The 15,403-nt window shown below is 49.8% G+C and overlaps 1 protein-coding gene across 1 annotated transcript in view; it reads right to left on the reverse strand.

Moving 5' to 3' along the window:
• The window catches only part of SFXN2 (sideroflexin 2), a 90,170-nt gene extending 75,582 nt beyond the window's left edge, over positions 1 to 14,588 (reverse strand). The window contains exon 1 of the mRNA XM_045022612.1: positions 14,516 to 14,588. The gene's annotated coding sequence lies outside the window, so the exon portion shown is untranslated. The remainder of the gene's footprint in view (positions 1 to 14,515) is intronic.
• Between the last annotated feature and the right edge of the window lie 815 nt (positions 14,589 to 15,403).

A 15,403-nucleotide genomic window follows, 5' to 3' on the forward strand; every position in this document is an offset into this window, starting at 1 on the left:
AGCGCCCCATGATGGAATTTCTAGTTTTTTGTTTGCTTTTTTTAAAAAAGCCTGGGAAATTACATAGAAACCCCCCCCCCCGCCTTGTGCTTATCCCTCATGATCCAGTCTTTAGTTACACGATCACATACTGGTTTTCCACGGATGGCTCTGTTCCAGGGACTAGCCAGGGTTGTGAAATGGAGAAGGTTGTTTGTAGGGGCCGCGCCGCTGCAGATGCTGGAAGGTATGTAGCAAACGAGGCAGGGGCTTGCAGGCAGAGAGAGAGGATGGGCTCATGGTGAACGCAAGTTGAATGCTGCTCTGGAGATTTGGATCCTGTCCCTGCCTCTCCTGCAGAGTTCCTGGGTGATTCTGGGCAAGTCACTTAAACCCAACTTTTCACAGGTTGTCACTGATGGTACATCTCTCATTTTTGGGTGCCTGGCTCAAGATCCTGGGGTCTGATTTGCAGAAGTGCGGAGTGCTCACAGCTGCGACTGAAGTCAGCGGGTCCCCGGCTTTGAACATAGGAAGTACCCTAAGAATACTCTGAAAAATCAGCTTCCAGGGCTCAGATTAGGCACCCCAAATGTATGGGTACTTTGGACCTTAATCTTGGTGCCCCAGTTCCCGCCTGTACAATGGGGACAATAGCACAATGCTCACCTTACAGGGAGGGTTGAAAATAAATCCCTTAACGTCTGTGAAGCACTCGAGTACTGTAGTGATGAACCCCGTAGAAAAGCGCATGAAGAAACAAACCTTCAGAGCAAAGATTGAACAGTGTGTGGTGAGAGCCACATATTGCATGGGGAGAAGCCCAGATATTGAAGAGCTGCTCATTAACGGAGCACTGGCCATCGTGGCTCATTAACGGGGGGGAGGGATAGCTCAGTGGTTTGAGCATTGGCCTGCTAAACCCAGGGTTGTGAGTTCAATCCTTGAAGAGGTCACTTAGGGATCTGGGGCAAAAAATTGGTCCTGCTAGTGAAGGCAGGGGGCTGGACTCGATGACCTTTCAAGGTCCCTTCCAGTTCTAGGAAATTGGTATATTACCTATTACCTGGGCACTGAATGAAGCAGGGGTCCTATGGAAAACACAGTGTGATCGTGCAATTAACAACTATGTCATAATGCACATGCACAAGGGGGCTGAATTAAGGTTACCCAGGCAACCTTAATTCAGGCATTTCCAAGCTTTCAAGTGCTCAGCTTTGCAATCTGACTAATGTTCTTTTCACATCGGTTTGGGTGAGTAGCAAGAATTCTAGATAATGCCACCCAGCCCTTCCCTGTACGCTGCTTTGGATCTTACAGAGACTCGGAAGAGGCCTCTTAAATCTCACATTGAAAAGTCACTTATTCTCCAGGATTTGACCAAACTCTGCAGCCAGTGCATGTGACCCAAGGGCATGAGACCCACCCACAGGCTCCATCACTCTGTGGGGGGGGGGTCTGGCTGGCATTGAGACGGGGTAGATGCTAACCTGACAGCCTCTGGAGTCAAGTTCACAGCTGGTGCATGCTCTACCCAATGCCGAGGAGATGCAGTAGTGACCCGGGGCCATTCTGTTTCACAGCCACATCTCGGAGATGTGCTTAGCCAGATCTAACTCCCTTGGGACATTTACTCAGGCCGCAGCTTGGCACAATGGGCAGCATTTGTTCTAGTGAGACTGAAATGCCAGGGGGGCTATAGCACTAAGCTATATTGTCAGAGCTCGGGGGTGCTGGGGTCCCCAGAGTGGAACAGCAGGGGAGCTGCAGGGCAAGACGGAAGGGCAGTGGCAGAGCAGTGGGGGAGGCCAGGGCTGGATTGGGGGCTGGGGCTGGGATTGAAGTGCATTGGCATTGCTGGAGGTTGTGGGGAGGGGAGCCAGTGCTGTCATAGCAGGGGGCTGCAGGTCAGGACTGAGGGGCCTTGGCAGAGCTGTGAGTGGTGGAGGCTGCAGGTCAGAATTCATAGATTCCCAGGCCAGCAGGGACCACTGTGACCATCTAGCCTGGCTCCCGTAGAACACGGGCCGTATAAACTCCTAGCGCAGATCTCTCCGAAAAGCATCCCAGCTTGATTTTAAAGTGGCCAGTGATGGAGAATCCGCCACGACCCTTGGTACATTGCTCCAGGGGTTAATTACACTCTCTGTTAAATATTCACGCCTTATTTCCAGCCTGAGTTTGTCTAGCTTCAACATTCAGCCACTGGATCGTGTTCTACCTTTCTGTGCTAGCGTGAAGAGCCTGGTATTAAATATTTGTTCCTCACGTAGGTACTTACAGCCTGACCGAGTGACCCGAGTCACCCCTTAACCTGCTCTGTGTTAAGCTAAATAGATCGAGCTCCTTGAGTCTGTCACTACACTCTACCTGGCAGGTTTTCTGACCCCCTCCAATTCAACAAGAGCAGGCACCAGAACTGGACACAGGATTCAAGCAGCGGTTGCACCAGTGCCAAATACAGAGGTAAAATATTCTCTCTGTTCCTACGCGAGATTCCCCTGTTTATCCATCCCAAGATCACATTAGCTCGTTTGGCGACAGCATCACACCGGGAGCTCATGTTCAGCTGATTATCCACCACGACCCCCAGGTATTTTTCAGTCACTGCTTCCCAGGACAGAGTCTCCCCATCCTATACGTATGACCGACATTCTTTGTTCCTAGCTGTGTACATTGACATTTAGCTGGATTAAAACACACATTGTTTGCGGGATCGAGGAGCATCAGCAGAACTGGAGGCGGGGGAGGCCTGGAGCAGTACTGGGGGCTGCGGGTCAGGATTGAGGTGCACCATCCCAGCTGTGCAGGTAGAGTGTTGTGCAGCGCGCCTGGAGCCAATGTGTATCAGTCACTCCCTTCGATGAAAACGAAATTCTCTCCCATTTAAGAGATCCCCAGTGGATGGACAGAACAAGGCGCCGTGAGCACCCAACATGAAACCCTGCTGCAAGGAAAGGCCTGATCCCCACTTGCCCAACACTCCCCCTTTCCTTTCTCTTGACTTGGGGACCAGCGATGAGCGAATGGTGCCCAGGCTCAGATTCAGGTGGGCAGGAGATCAGAACCGGCATTCCCCATCTCCTAGAGCGGCAGCCTCCTCCCTGGAAGCAGCGTCGTGGTGTAATTTCCTGCAGGTTACCGAAGGTACCATCTCAGATCAATGGATGCCGAGCCCTGCAGCGCTCTCAGGCCATCCTGGACCTGTGGGGTTCACAACCTCGCTGCTCCATCACGCCTCCAGGGTCTCATGTCATAGGTCTTCAGCTTCTCCTTTAGGAAACTCCATTGCTGTGGCGGGGCCAGTTTCTTGTTGCACTTACCCCCAGGCCGATCTCCGGTGATTAACTCTTCTACCGGGGATGTACGGCACTTCCTATTTCAGGGGTTCCTTTTGGCCGGGGGGAGGCATCACTGACTTTCTGCTCAGATTTCGCTGCTTATGCGGGTCAGGCCCAGGGGATGCCTCAAATCAAGGCAGTGAGGCTGGATGGCTGCATTTTCCTGGTCCCGCCCATGCTGCCTGGTATCCACATAGCAGAGACTAACCTCCCAAAGTCCTCTGCCAGCACAAACTGGGATCAGCGGAAAACCCAAGAGGGATTCTTTGGGAGCAGGGGGGCAGTATTTTCTTTGGTTGTTCCTGGTCAGGGATGTGGAGGGTGCATGTCCCGGACGTTCCATCTGCAAAGCTGCTGAAAGCCCCAATACTGCTGCAGCTAACGGCGATTCCCCTTCAGCAGCGATGGGGCAGGGCCTGGGAGCCTGTGATGCCGATGTGATCGCTGCAGTCCTGGCACACGGGAGCTAGTGATGCTGGGTAGCCAAGCCCAGCTTCTCCGAGGAGCAGGGCTCCGGAGGCTGAGGTTATTGAGGTGAGTGGTGCTGTCATCTGCCAGAGAAGGGAAAGGGGTGGCAATCTGGGGACCACAAGAGTTTGTAGGTCCCTGTAGAGCTTGGAGGATCAGGTTAGTCCGTGTATCTCAGGCCTGGATGAAAGGAGCTGGGGAAGCCGCGGCACCATGGCCCACCCTGCTCTGCTCTAGCTGCTGCTTATGATCCTGCCTCCCTTAGGGATGCTAAGAATCCCCATCACTTTCTGCTGCTTCTCCTACTGACCTCTACACCCCCAAAGGGGGCAGGATGGGGCTCTGTGCTGGGCCTCAGGGGACCTGGGTCCCATTCTCAGCTCTGCCACAGACTCCCAATCTGTCCTTGGCCACATCACTTAATCTCCCTGCGCCTCAGTTCTGCAGCTGTAGAATGGGGGACAACAATCCGCTCTCTTGCCTACACCCCATGTCTGTCTTGTCTATTCAGATGGCAAGCTCCTTGTGGCAGGCCCTGTCTCTTCCTCTGTGTTCGTACAGCACCGAGCACGAGGAGGCTCTGATCTCTGTTGGGTCTTCTAAGCACTAGAAATAAATAATAAGGAGGGGACCTGGGATTGATCAGATCAAAGCACCAGCCCACGATGTTGCATCTAACAGCAGACAGTACAAGGAGAGATGGAGGCTTGAGGCAGAAAAAGCTATTGCAATGAGCAATCTATAGCCCAAAGCTTCCGCACAGGAACTCCACCACGTACCCAGCCAATGCAAGAAGGGATAAAATCCATCCATCTCTGGGCCCCGTCAGCCGCCTGGCTCAGTTCTATTTGAAAATCAGGCCTTTGAGGTTTGGGCTTTTTTTTTTTTTAACGGTGTTAAAACAACAAACCAAAGTGTACATTATGGGTACATTATGCAAAGCGATGCAAATTGCAACATAAATCAAGCTGCCAGTCAAACTAAAAGTTGCCAAGAAAAGCCCTCACGTTCCCTCTGGACAGCGCTTCGTGAGCAACCGAGCGTATCTGCTGATGTCAGTTGCATAATGGTCTTTGGATCAGGAGCCGGGCAATCCTTGCTTATTACCGCATTCCCTTCTCCCCAGAACCTGGCTCCACCTGCCCGGTGCAGAGACGCTCGGCAGAACATAGCCAAGGGGAAAGGAAAGGCAGCTATCAGGGAAAGACGTGGTGCAAATACCACAGGCAGATGGAGCGATGGATCTCTAGAGCAGCGGGGGGGTTCCTGCACTGTTATAATGTGGAGCAGTGCAGTGAGATCAGTACCGGTAACCTCGCATGGAGCTTTATTTTCCATGATTTGTAGCAGAGAGGAGTCAAGGACTGGTTATAAGCAGAGCCCTGTGTATTAACTGGGCAGCTTTGGGACTCACCCCACCCAGCAGAACTATGAACTAGAGTCTAACCTTTCCTGGGGTGAGGTGAAGGGAAGAAAATGACCGGCCCTGAGAGAGTCTTCCAAGCAGAAAGTGATTCATAGTGTTCAAGGCCAGAAGAGGCCGTTAAATCACCTGGCTGACCGCCTGAATAGCACATTGACTCCATTTCCCTCCATACTGAGCCCACTCACTTGTGGTTGGCTGAAGCCCATCTTTCAGAAAAGAAAAGAGACGGCTAAGGGGAGATATGACTGAGGTCTGTAAAATCATGACTAGTGTGGAGAAAGTGAATAAGGAAGTGTTGTTTACTACTGCTTATAACACAAGAGCTAGGGGTCACCAAATGAAATTAATAGGCAGTGGGTTTAAAACAAATGAAAGGAAGTATTTCTTCACACAACGCGCAGTCAACCTGTGGAACTCCTTGCCAGAGGATGTTGTGAAGGCCAAGACCACAACAAGGTTCAAAAAAGAACTAGCTAAATTCATGGAGGACAGGTCCATCAATGGCTATTAGCCAGGCTGGGCAGGGATGGTGTCCCTAGCCTGTTTGCCAAAAGCTGGGAATGAGCGACAGGGGATGGATCACTGGATGATTCCCTGTTCTGTTCATTCCCTCTGGGGCACCTGGCACTGGCCACTGTCGGCAGACAGGATACTGGGCTAGATGAACCTTTGGTCTGACCCAGTAGGGCCGTTCTTATGTTCTTAAAGGCATCCAGGCTGCATCTGAAGACATCAAGCAATGGGGAACCCACCACTTCACTTCCGGGTTTTCTAACCGGAATTTGCCTGGCTTCAGCTTTCAGCCACTGGGTCTTGTTCTGCCTTTCGTCACTAGATTACAGAGCACTTAGTTCCTGCTATTTCCTCTCTGCGAAGGGACTTAAGAACATACAAACGGCCATACTGGGTCAGACCAAAGGTCCATCTAGCCCAGTATCCTGTCCACCGACAGTGGCCAATGCCAGGTGCCCCAGAGGGAGTGAACCTAACAGGCAATGATCAAGTGATCTCTCTCCTGCCACCCATCACCACCCTCTGACAAACAGAGGCTAGGGACACCATTCCTTACCCATCCTGGCTAATAGCCATTAATGGACTTAACCTCCATGAATGTATCCAGTTCTCTTTTAAACCCTGTTATTGTCCTGGCCTTCACAACCTCCTCAGGCAAGGAGTTCCACAGGTTGACTGTGCGGTGTGTGAAGAACAACTTTCCTTTATTTGTTTTAAACCTGCTGCCCATTAATTTCATTTGGTGGCTCCTAGTTCTTATATTATGGGAACAAGTAAATGACTTTTCCTTCTTCACTTTCTCCACCCCACTCATGATTTTATATACCTCTATCATAGCCCCCCTTACCTCTATCATATCCCCCCTCATGGACTTACCCACCATGATCAAGTCACCTCTCTGTCTTCTTGTTGACAAGCTAAACAGATTCAGCTCTTTAAGTCTCGCTCGGAGGTATTTTTTTCCAGCCCTTAACATAATTTTTTCTGGCTCTTTTCTCCATCTTTTCCAATTTTTCAACATCTTTTTGAAAATGGGGACACTGGAACGGGTGCCCCTGTCACAGAGCTCGTTAACTTCTTGGGCACGCACCAGACTGAACCCCGCCATGTGCTTTCAGCCTCGGGAGACACAACAAGGTCCATGCCCTGCCCCTACCTTGAGGGCTCTGGGCACACTCTCGGGGCGCAGAGCTCCCTGCTGAAGATCTCCACAGACCAACTGCCTCACCCTGGGACCAGAACTGGTCCCCAAACTCCCCCATAGCTTCAACACACCCACTCCCAGAACTCAGCATTTTTGAGTCCACAGGTTAAATCTTCGATGGCACATGATCGGTGCAGCACATAACAGGTGCATGCGCACGCACAGAGACTTTGCACAGGATTCTAAAGCACCATTGCTCTTTACTTAGGAGAGAGAAAGGGCAGATCATTTAGAAAACAACACACACCTTTCAGCTCACTGGCATGAAGTGCCCAGCCCTGCTGATGTATGCATGTGGCACAGTCAGATTATACAGAATCTCAGTTTGCATTCTAACAGGTACGTTTCTAGGCATTGTGGTTGGGAAGTAAACCTGGAACGTGTGAACGGAGCATACCCAATGCAGTGACGTCTGCCTGAGTCTGCAGACAGCCTGAAAGAATAACTCAGAGAGGTGTGAACAGGCCAGCCCCCATTAATCCCACTGGAACGTTAACACTGAAGTCTAATGAAGACACATAAAATGTCAGCATTAACTATTTCATCGCTCTTCATTTTAGCAGATGGAATGGGGAAGGGAAGAAGCCCACAGGGAAGGAAATGCAGGAGGAAGAAAGGAGTGACACACTGACAGGGAAGAGGAAGAGAAACAAAGGGCAGGAACACTGGCCATGAAGGGGAGCAGACTTCCCATTGAGTGGAGCTGAATGTGAGAGCAAAGCACTGAACAAACGGGAGATGGACGTTTAGGGACTTCATGCAGTCCCTAGTCTGCCCTTGATCTTTGTGCAAACCTTCCACTGACGTCTGGGGCAAAGTCCTAAATTATACTCCAGCCATGCACCAGAGCTTGGAGCTCCAGATGCCTCAGTTCCCCATCTGTACAATGTCCTACCTTGCAGGGGGGTGTGAGAGGAGATATACTAAGGATTGTGTAATGGGGACCGGATAAGTGCCATACACCAAGCCAACAGGTAGTGGTATCATACCACTGTAGCTCCAGCAGGTACGACTGCCAACAACACCCTCTGGAGACAGGATGATGGCGCGCGGGAAGAGAAGGCTTCCCCTTGAGTTCATATAATTGTCTGGTTAAGTAACAGACTGCCTGGCACCCGCCAAGCCAGCAGTGGATTAGAGGGAGCGCCACATGGTTGGGAATGCTGCCGTCTCTTTCTCTGCTCTAACTCAGCCCGTCGACAGGAGACAGAACAGCATGTCCTCAGGATGCTGCCGAAAGCAGTGCTGATGACTCAGTAGGGAGGCAGGCACGCTTCCCTCTTAGCTCCTAACACACAAATGCCCAACAAACCAGGGCAGGGGATGCCGTGCTGCTGGGGGTGAATGTCAAACCAAGGGCCTGGGCAACTGAGTTCCGGGAAGATCCCAGGGCTTCCACCCCGCAGAGCAAAGGTGCTCCACGCAGCGTCTGAGCTCAATTCCAGCTCGAGCTGTCGCAGCACATTCTGAAATTCCTCAGCCACGTGAGCGAGGGAGAGCGCCACATCAGGAAGAGAGAGCATGGCCTAGTGGATGGAGGCGCTGGACTAGAAATCGGGAGACCCGCATTCTAAACCTGTCTCTGCCACTGATCTGCTGTCTGTGACACCCCTTGGGTCAGTCTGTTTCCCATCCAACCCTTTGTACCCCTGTCTATTAAACTAAACTCTTTGGGGCAGGGACTGGCAACCCCAGTTTGTAGTTTAGACATGGCCTGTGTGTTCGTACAACTCCTAGCACAATGGAGCCCTGATCCCCACTGGGGTCTCTAGCTACTGTCTCAAATCTAAATAAAAACACTGTTGTGTTGTGGGACTATCAGCTGTTAAGCAGCTGCAGGGATCTTTATATATCTGCAAAGTTCTCTGAGGTAGGAAGGTGCTGTATAAAACAATAATCAATCTTGGGAACTGGTTCCCCCTCCCCCCCCAGACAGTGATTTATCTTACGCAGTGAGAGGCTTGATTTATTATACTACCCAGATCCTGGCTAATTAATATTCCTTCATAATTTCCAAGAGCGGATGATGTTATCTTAAACAGCTCCCCAAGATGGGCTTCCATATTGATGAGGTTGATGTATGTGTTTAAGCTGATGACATCTAAATATGCTTCCCATCATATTTAAGCTCTGTGTTTAACTTCTAATGAACCAGGAAGATTCCCCCTGAAATAGAATTTTAAATTCAAGGAATTTTAGAAGCCAAGTGAACAGGATCCGTAGGGGAACTAGCTAGCAGCTCCCTTCGGTTCCTGGATATTCATAGACCAAGTCCAGAAGGGTCCAGCATGAGCCTCAAATCTGATCTCTTGCATAACACAGGCCAGAGAATTTCTTCCAGTAATGCCTGCATCCAACCCAATGACTTGTGATAAATCATACTGACAAGCAGAACTGTGCCTGGCATTCCAAATCATGAGACGGGCCTGCCAAAATTATGAGATTGGCTTAAAAATCATGAGATTTACACAGTAATACCTTGGAGGGGGGTGTCTTTCTTTGCCTTCTGCTGTTGCAGCTAGTAGAGGTTACATTTCTCTCTGCTCGGCATTTCCTTTAATTTGTTAACAAAAGCCGAGTCCTCAACCCATCACCTGACTCCAGCAGCTGGGGCTTTAAGAAAACCACCAACTCTTGTAAGACTCAATAAAACGGAAACACTGGAAAAGGGACAAGAAATTCATTTAAAGATTCCTTAGGTTACAAACATTACCCTCTAGATTCACACTAAAATCAGATTTACAATCAAACTTTTTTCCCCCATCCTTACCCTGATGGTTTATTTAGATTTATGCAAATGCTACAAAAGGGCTCCTATCCATAGGCCCTGGGAGTCCTTGCCATAGATTAAAAGTACAGCTAAGTGCAGCTATCCAGTTAATTATAACTTAAGTGCCAGTGAGCCAGGCAACTTAAAACCCTGAAAGTTATCTCCCTTTCCAACAATTCCCCCATGCTTGATACTCCCCCCGCCCTACGCCATTTTCAAACGCCTGAGACAAATGATAAGACCTGCAGGCGATCAGACTTAGATTATTTCGGACTAGGAGGAAGGAGCGAATTCTGAAGTCCAGAGATGCTCAGAGAAAATGCCCTTCCCAATAGCAGCCCCTCTTGTTTATGCCAACTTGGTGCAATTGGATCAGCTTGGGCTTTGGAACCGGACTGGACTGCCCAGGCCCGTGTCGATTGCACCTCCCCAATCCTGTTTCTCAGGCTCTAGCCCAAGGAAGTTGCATTTGGCCTCAATGTTCCAAAGTTTTACACCTAATCTACGTTTGTGGGGGTGGGCGGGGGCGTGGTATCTAAAGCTACACTTCCATCCCCTCTCACCAGAAAGGTGACTGCTCCTATCCTGCCTGCACACACATCAATTGCGACCTTTTAATTAAACGCCTGCTGACGAGTTATCGAGGCCACGAAGTAAAACACCGAGAAGTAGCTGCTGGAGCCACTGTAGTTATTAGACTTCGCCCTCACACCAGCCCTGGTTCCCCAGATGTTTGCAACCAGCTCCAGCTGTTCTTCATCAGTCTTTCTCGATCAGTGTCACCAGGCCCTGGTGTCTTGCTTCCACCGGGCCCCGCGGCCTTCATCAGACACCAGTTTTGCTCAGCCAGCTGCTCATTTTTCTTTCCGCATTCTGACACGTTTTCACCCGGCTCCTAATCCGTCTCTCTCCATTCACAACTCGAGCCGTTTATTGATGCGCTGTTTCTAAGCCGCCCTCCCCCCGCCCCCAGTCAGGACAAAGTAGCCTATCAATAAAATAACATGCCATGTCAGGTTTCCCGTGCACCCTCCCTTCCCCCGCCAGCATCCTGGGAAATCGATAGCGGAGGCTCGGTGCAAAGCAGACAAGGACTGTTTACACAGGAAAGGTCTCGCTCAGCAGTGCGGTGGAAATGTTCTCCAGCCCGGATGCAAGCCCCAGAGAGAATGCCACGCTGCCTCCATGTAAAACACTCAGCGAGAGTCAAATTGAGGGGCAGCATGATCTAGGACAGAGGTTGGCGAACTATGGCCCACGGGCCACATCTGGCCCACAGGACCATCCTGCCTGGCCCTTGAGCTCCCAGCCAGGGAGGCTAGTCCCCGGCCCCTCCCCTGCTGTCCCCCCTCCCCTGCAGCCACGCTGCCACACCACCAGCACCCTGGCCCGGTGCTCCTGCCGGGCAGTGCGTGACTGGCTCCGGTGAGGCTGCGAGCTCCTGCTGCGCTGAGCAGCATGGTAAGGGGGTGGGGGGGTTGGATAAGGGGCAGAGGGTCCCGAGGGGCAGTCAGGGGGCACGGAGCAGGGGGTGGTTGGATGGGGTGGAGGTTCTGGGGAGGGGTCAGGGGACAGGGAGTTGGGGGCGGTTGGATAGGCATGGGAGTCCCGGGGCAGTGGGGGAGGCTGTCAGGGAGTGCGGGTATGGATAGGGGTCGGGGCAGTCAGGGGACAGGGAGCAGGGAGGGTTGAATAAGGGGTGGGGTCCTGGGGGGGTGGTTAGGGGCGGGCGGTCCCGGGAAGGGGCAGTCAGGGGACAAGGAGCAGGGGCGGTTGGATGGGTTGGAGGTTCTGAGGGGGCAGTCAGGGGGCAGGAAGTGGGAGGGGATGGATGGAGGTGGGGGCCAGGCTGTTTGTGGGGGCACAGCCTTCCCTACCCGGCCCGCCATACACTTGCACAACCCCGATGTGGCCCTCAGGCCAAAAAGTTTGCCCTCCCTTGATCTAGGTGTTAGAGCAATGAGTCCTGGCAGCCCACTGGTAATTTATGATTCATATTGTGGTAGCTCCTAGGAGTCCCAGTCAGGGACCAGAGCCCCATTGCGTTCGGCACGGTGCAAACACAGAATAAAAAGACAGGCCCTGCCCCAAGCTGTTTACAATCTAAGTAAACTCAGTGTGTGATCTTAGACAAATGATTCTACCTTTGTTTCCATTTCTCTTTGTAAAGTGTGTGAGTGTGAGTGAGTATGTGACAATTCTCACCTCCCAACAAATTGTGGGATTTAATTGTTTGCCGTGAGCTTTGTGATACTTGGCTCAAAAGAGTGGGACAAATACAAAGAGTAGTAAGATGAGACCCTGAAACATGAACCCTTATCAGAGGCCCAGTATGAGGCCTAAGGCCTGAACTAAAGTAATGGTCAAGACTTTGCTAACGCAAAGCCAAGTGAAGCCGTGAGCCAGAGGCAGGCCCTGCTCACAGAAGCTGGCAAGGAAAGGGCTGATGCTGCAAAAAGAGACACACCTAAAAGGTGCTGGACACCAGATATCAGAACATTCACATCCTTGTACACTCCACACAGATAACAGGGAACAAGCTGACCCATCCCAATGACAGGGCCAAAAGGGTAATATGATGGATAGAGTTTTGTTCGAACCAACATGTACAAGGTGAGAGGCAGCACCTTGCTACGTAGAGGGGTTGTACCTCAATACGTCAGGAGTGATGTGTAACTTGTTTGTACCCGTGGATAAGAACGCACCCCTGAATGGATGTCTTTGTCCGGCCTAGGGGGCAGTGGAAAGTCCCACCACTGAGTAAGCTGGTCCATTGTCAGGGAGCACATATGTACTAGCTAGCAGCATCTCAGCAGCACCTTGGACTTCTACGCCAGGGAGCTGGAGACTGTGTTTCTCTTCAACAATAAACCTGGCCCAGGTGCCTTCGTACCTTACTAGAGTCTGTGGTCATTGGGGGTTCTCTCGTGGTCTGCTGGGTCAGCTATCTGCGCAGAGCCAGGGCAGCGCACAGAGGGAACATGCACGCAGCCGATTGATATCAACATTGACTAGAATAGAGCACCACACCAGGAGCGTCTGATGACACAAAGTATAATTCGGCTTAGAAGAATTAGGTTTTTATCCATAGTTTCACCATACACACACAAACCCACAAAAAACCATTTCCATCGATAATCATTGAAATGTACAGCTAGGCAAAGTAAGAAAACCGTTGCTTGAGAGCCTATTCGAGTTTGATTTAAGGACATTTCCTTTGTAGAGGCTGTCATGTGACGTGAACAATTTGTGTTTTAATGGTTATAAAGCTTTCACTTTTGGAATCTCCATATCTACTGTCATGAGATAATTATTGGCTGACCTGCCCATCATTTCCTGCAACACTGAAATGGAAACGAAGAACAGTAAATGCCTTCGCACCCAGAATTTTGCACAACTGTGAAAACTGAAATGGATAAAATAGAAAAAATGCTTAAAAATATACACATTGATATGATCAAAAAATGAAGCTGGAATTCTGCCAAGCCTAAGTATAGTGATAAAACAACTCCAAAGCACATGTTAATGATTACGCCAGAATGGATCTTCCCTCTGCTCTTACAGTATCCCCAGACCTTTTAATCCAGTCCTAAGCAGTTTCTACTTCCCAAATAAAACAGGAGTACTTGTGGCACCTTAAAGACTAACAAATTTATTTTAGCATGAGCTTTCGTGAGCTAAAGCTCACTTCTTCGGATGCATAGAATGGAACACACAGACAGGAGATATTTATACATACAAAGAACATGAAAAGGTGGAAGTATGCATACCAACAGGCAGAGTCTAATCAATTGAGATGAGCTATCGTTAGCAGGAGGAAAAAAAACTTTTTGAAGTGATAATTAAGATGGCCCATAGAAGGTGTGAGGAGAACTTAACATAGGGAAATAGATTCAATTGGTGTAATGACCCAACCATTCCCAGTCTTTATTTAGACCACAGTTAATGGTATCTAGTTTGCATATTAATTCAAGTTCAGCAGTCTCTCTTTGGAGTCTGTTTTTGAAGTTTTTTGTTGCAAAATTGCCACTTTTTTTCCTCCTGCTAACGATAGCTCATCTCAATTGATTAGACTCTGCCTGTTGGTATGCATACTTCCACCTTTTCATGTTCTCTGTATGTATAAATATCTCCTGTCTGTGTGTTCCATTCTATGCATCCGAAGAAGTGAGCTTTAGCTCACGAAAGCTCATGCTAAAATAAATTTGTTAGTCTTTAAGGTGCCACAAGTACTCCTGTTTTTTTTGCGGATACAGACTAACACGGCTGCTACTCTGAAATACTTCCCAAATGGCATCTGTAATACCATATACTACTGTAAGGCAAACCAAACTAATTAACATCTGCCACATACATGAACAGACATCAACTCAGCTCCGCTTCCTCCACGTAGCACCCAGGAAGAGAAATCTCAACCTTCAACCCCAAACGCACAGGCCTCTATCACACGAGGTACAGAGATTTCCCCCCCCCACTCGCTGCAGCAGTGCTAAGATTTATGACCGGTAGCAGCAGCCGCTAGAGAGAGACATTGTACACACCCGATTAGCTCTGAGAGTACTACTGTCACTGTGCACCTACAATGACTGAGACATTCATTCTCAACACGCCACCCCCCGCCCCTCAGTGAAGTAGGAGCGTCTCACCCCATAGAGGAGACAGCCGGGTAAAATGACTTTCCGAAGATCACAGAGGCAGTCACATGCAAATCTGGGATCAGAACTCTTAGCCATTGTGTCACGGTAAGGATACAGAAAGGAAAAGCCTTGGAGAACTGCTGACTAGTAGGTCTGGCAAAAATCCTCAAGACTTACCCTTGGCAGAGATGCTCCTTACTCAGTCGACTCACCAGCCTGGAAGACGCAGCTGATCACCCACAAGGCAGACCTGAAAGAGATTTGTTTTAGAGGTAAATTAAAAGCACATTTGCTCACAGTTAGTCATTCACTATTTTCACAGATCCCGAGGCCAGAAAGGCCATTGTGACCACCTAGTCTGACCTGCATAACACAATGGAGTCGCTGGTTTTTTTTTTAGTCAAACAGCAAAGATTTTGCAGCTCCCAGGTCAGACAAAAGCAGAGGTTGGAAAGTGCTCAGAAATTCCCAGCAGCCACAAAATACTTGAGAAACAGCATCCCTGTTTTATGTCTCTTCCAAGACCCCAGTTTAAAAAGCTGTGTTTTCTCCCCTGCTTTGGCCCATCATATCTGAAGCGAGTGAGACTGATGAACATGACAAGCTCAGAATCCTGCACTTGGGTCATGGCAGGATTTTAAATTCTAGACGGAAAAAGTGGAGTAGAGACCAAGACATAATGGACTGAATTCCACATGGGTTTGGACTGTGGCAGGGCAGAAGATGGGCGTGTCTCTCTCTCACACACTTTATTTTAGGGCATGGCGACTTCCACTTTAAAATGACTGACTTACTTTGAACCCCCGGCCGCTCGAGCTAAGAACTGTCTTGACGACAGCCATTTTGAAATGAAAGAAAAGGCCCTACCTGGCCTGAATTTATAGGTTCCTCAGGGAGTGTAGCTATTGGCTGTTCCCTGCCCGCCCACCCACCCACCCACCCAATGAGCTAGGTCCTAGGGCGCCGCTGGGATACTAGAGAATTTGGAAACCACAAGATGCCATGTAGTGTTTGCATGCACCACAGCTCTTTGGAATGGCAACTAGTGTGGTGGGGAGTGTGACA

The sequence above is a fragment of the Mauremys mutica genome, chromosome 7 (genome assembly GCF_020497125.1).
Source record: "Mauremys mutica isolate MM-2020 ecotype Southern chromosome 7, ASM2049712v1, whole genome shotgun sequence".
Lineage (NCBI taxonomy): Eukaryota > Metazoa > Chordata > Testudines > Geoemydidae > Mauremys > Mauremys mutica.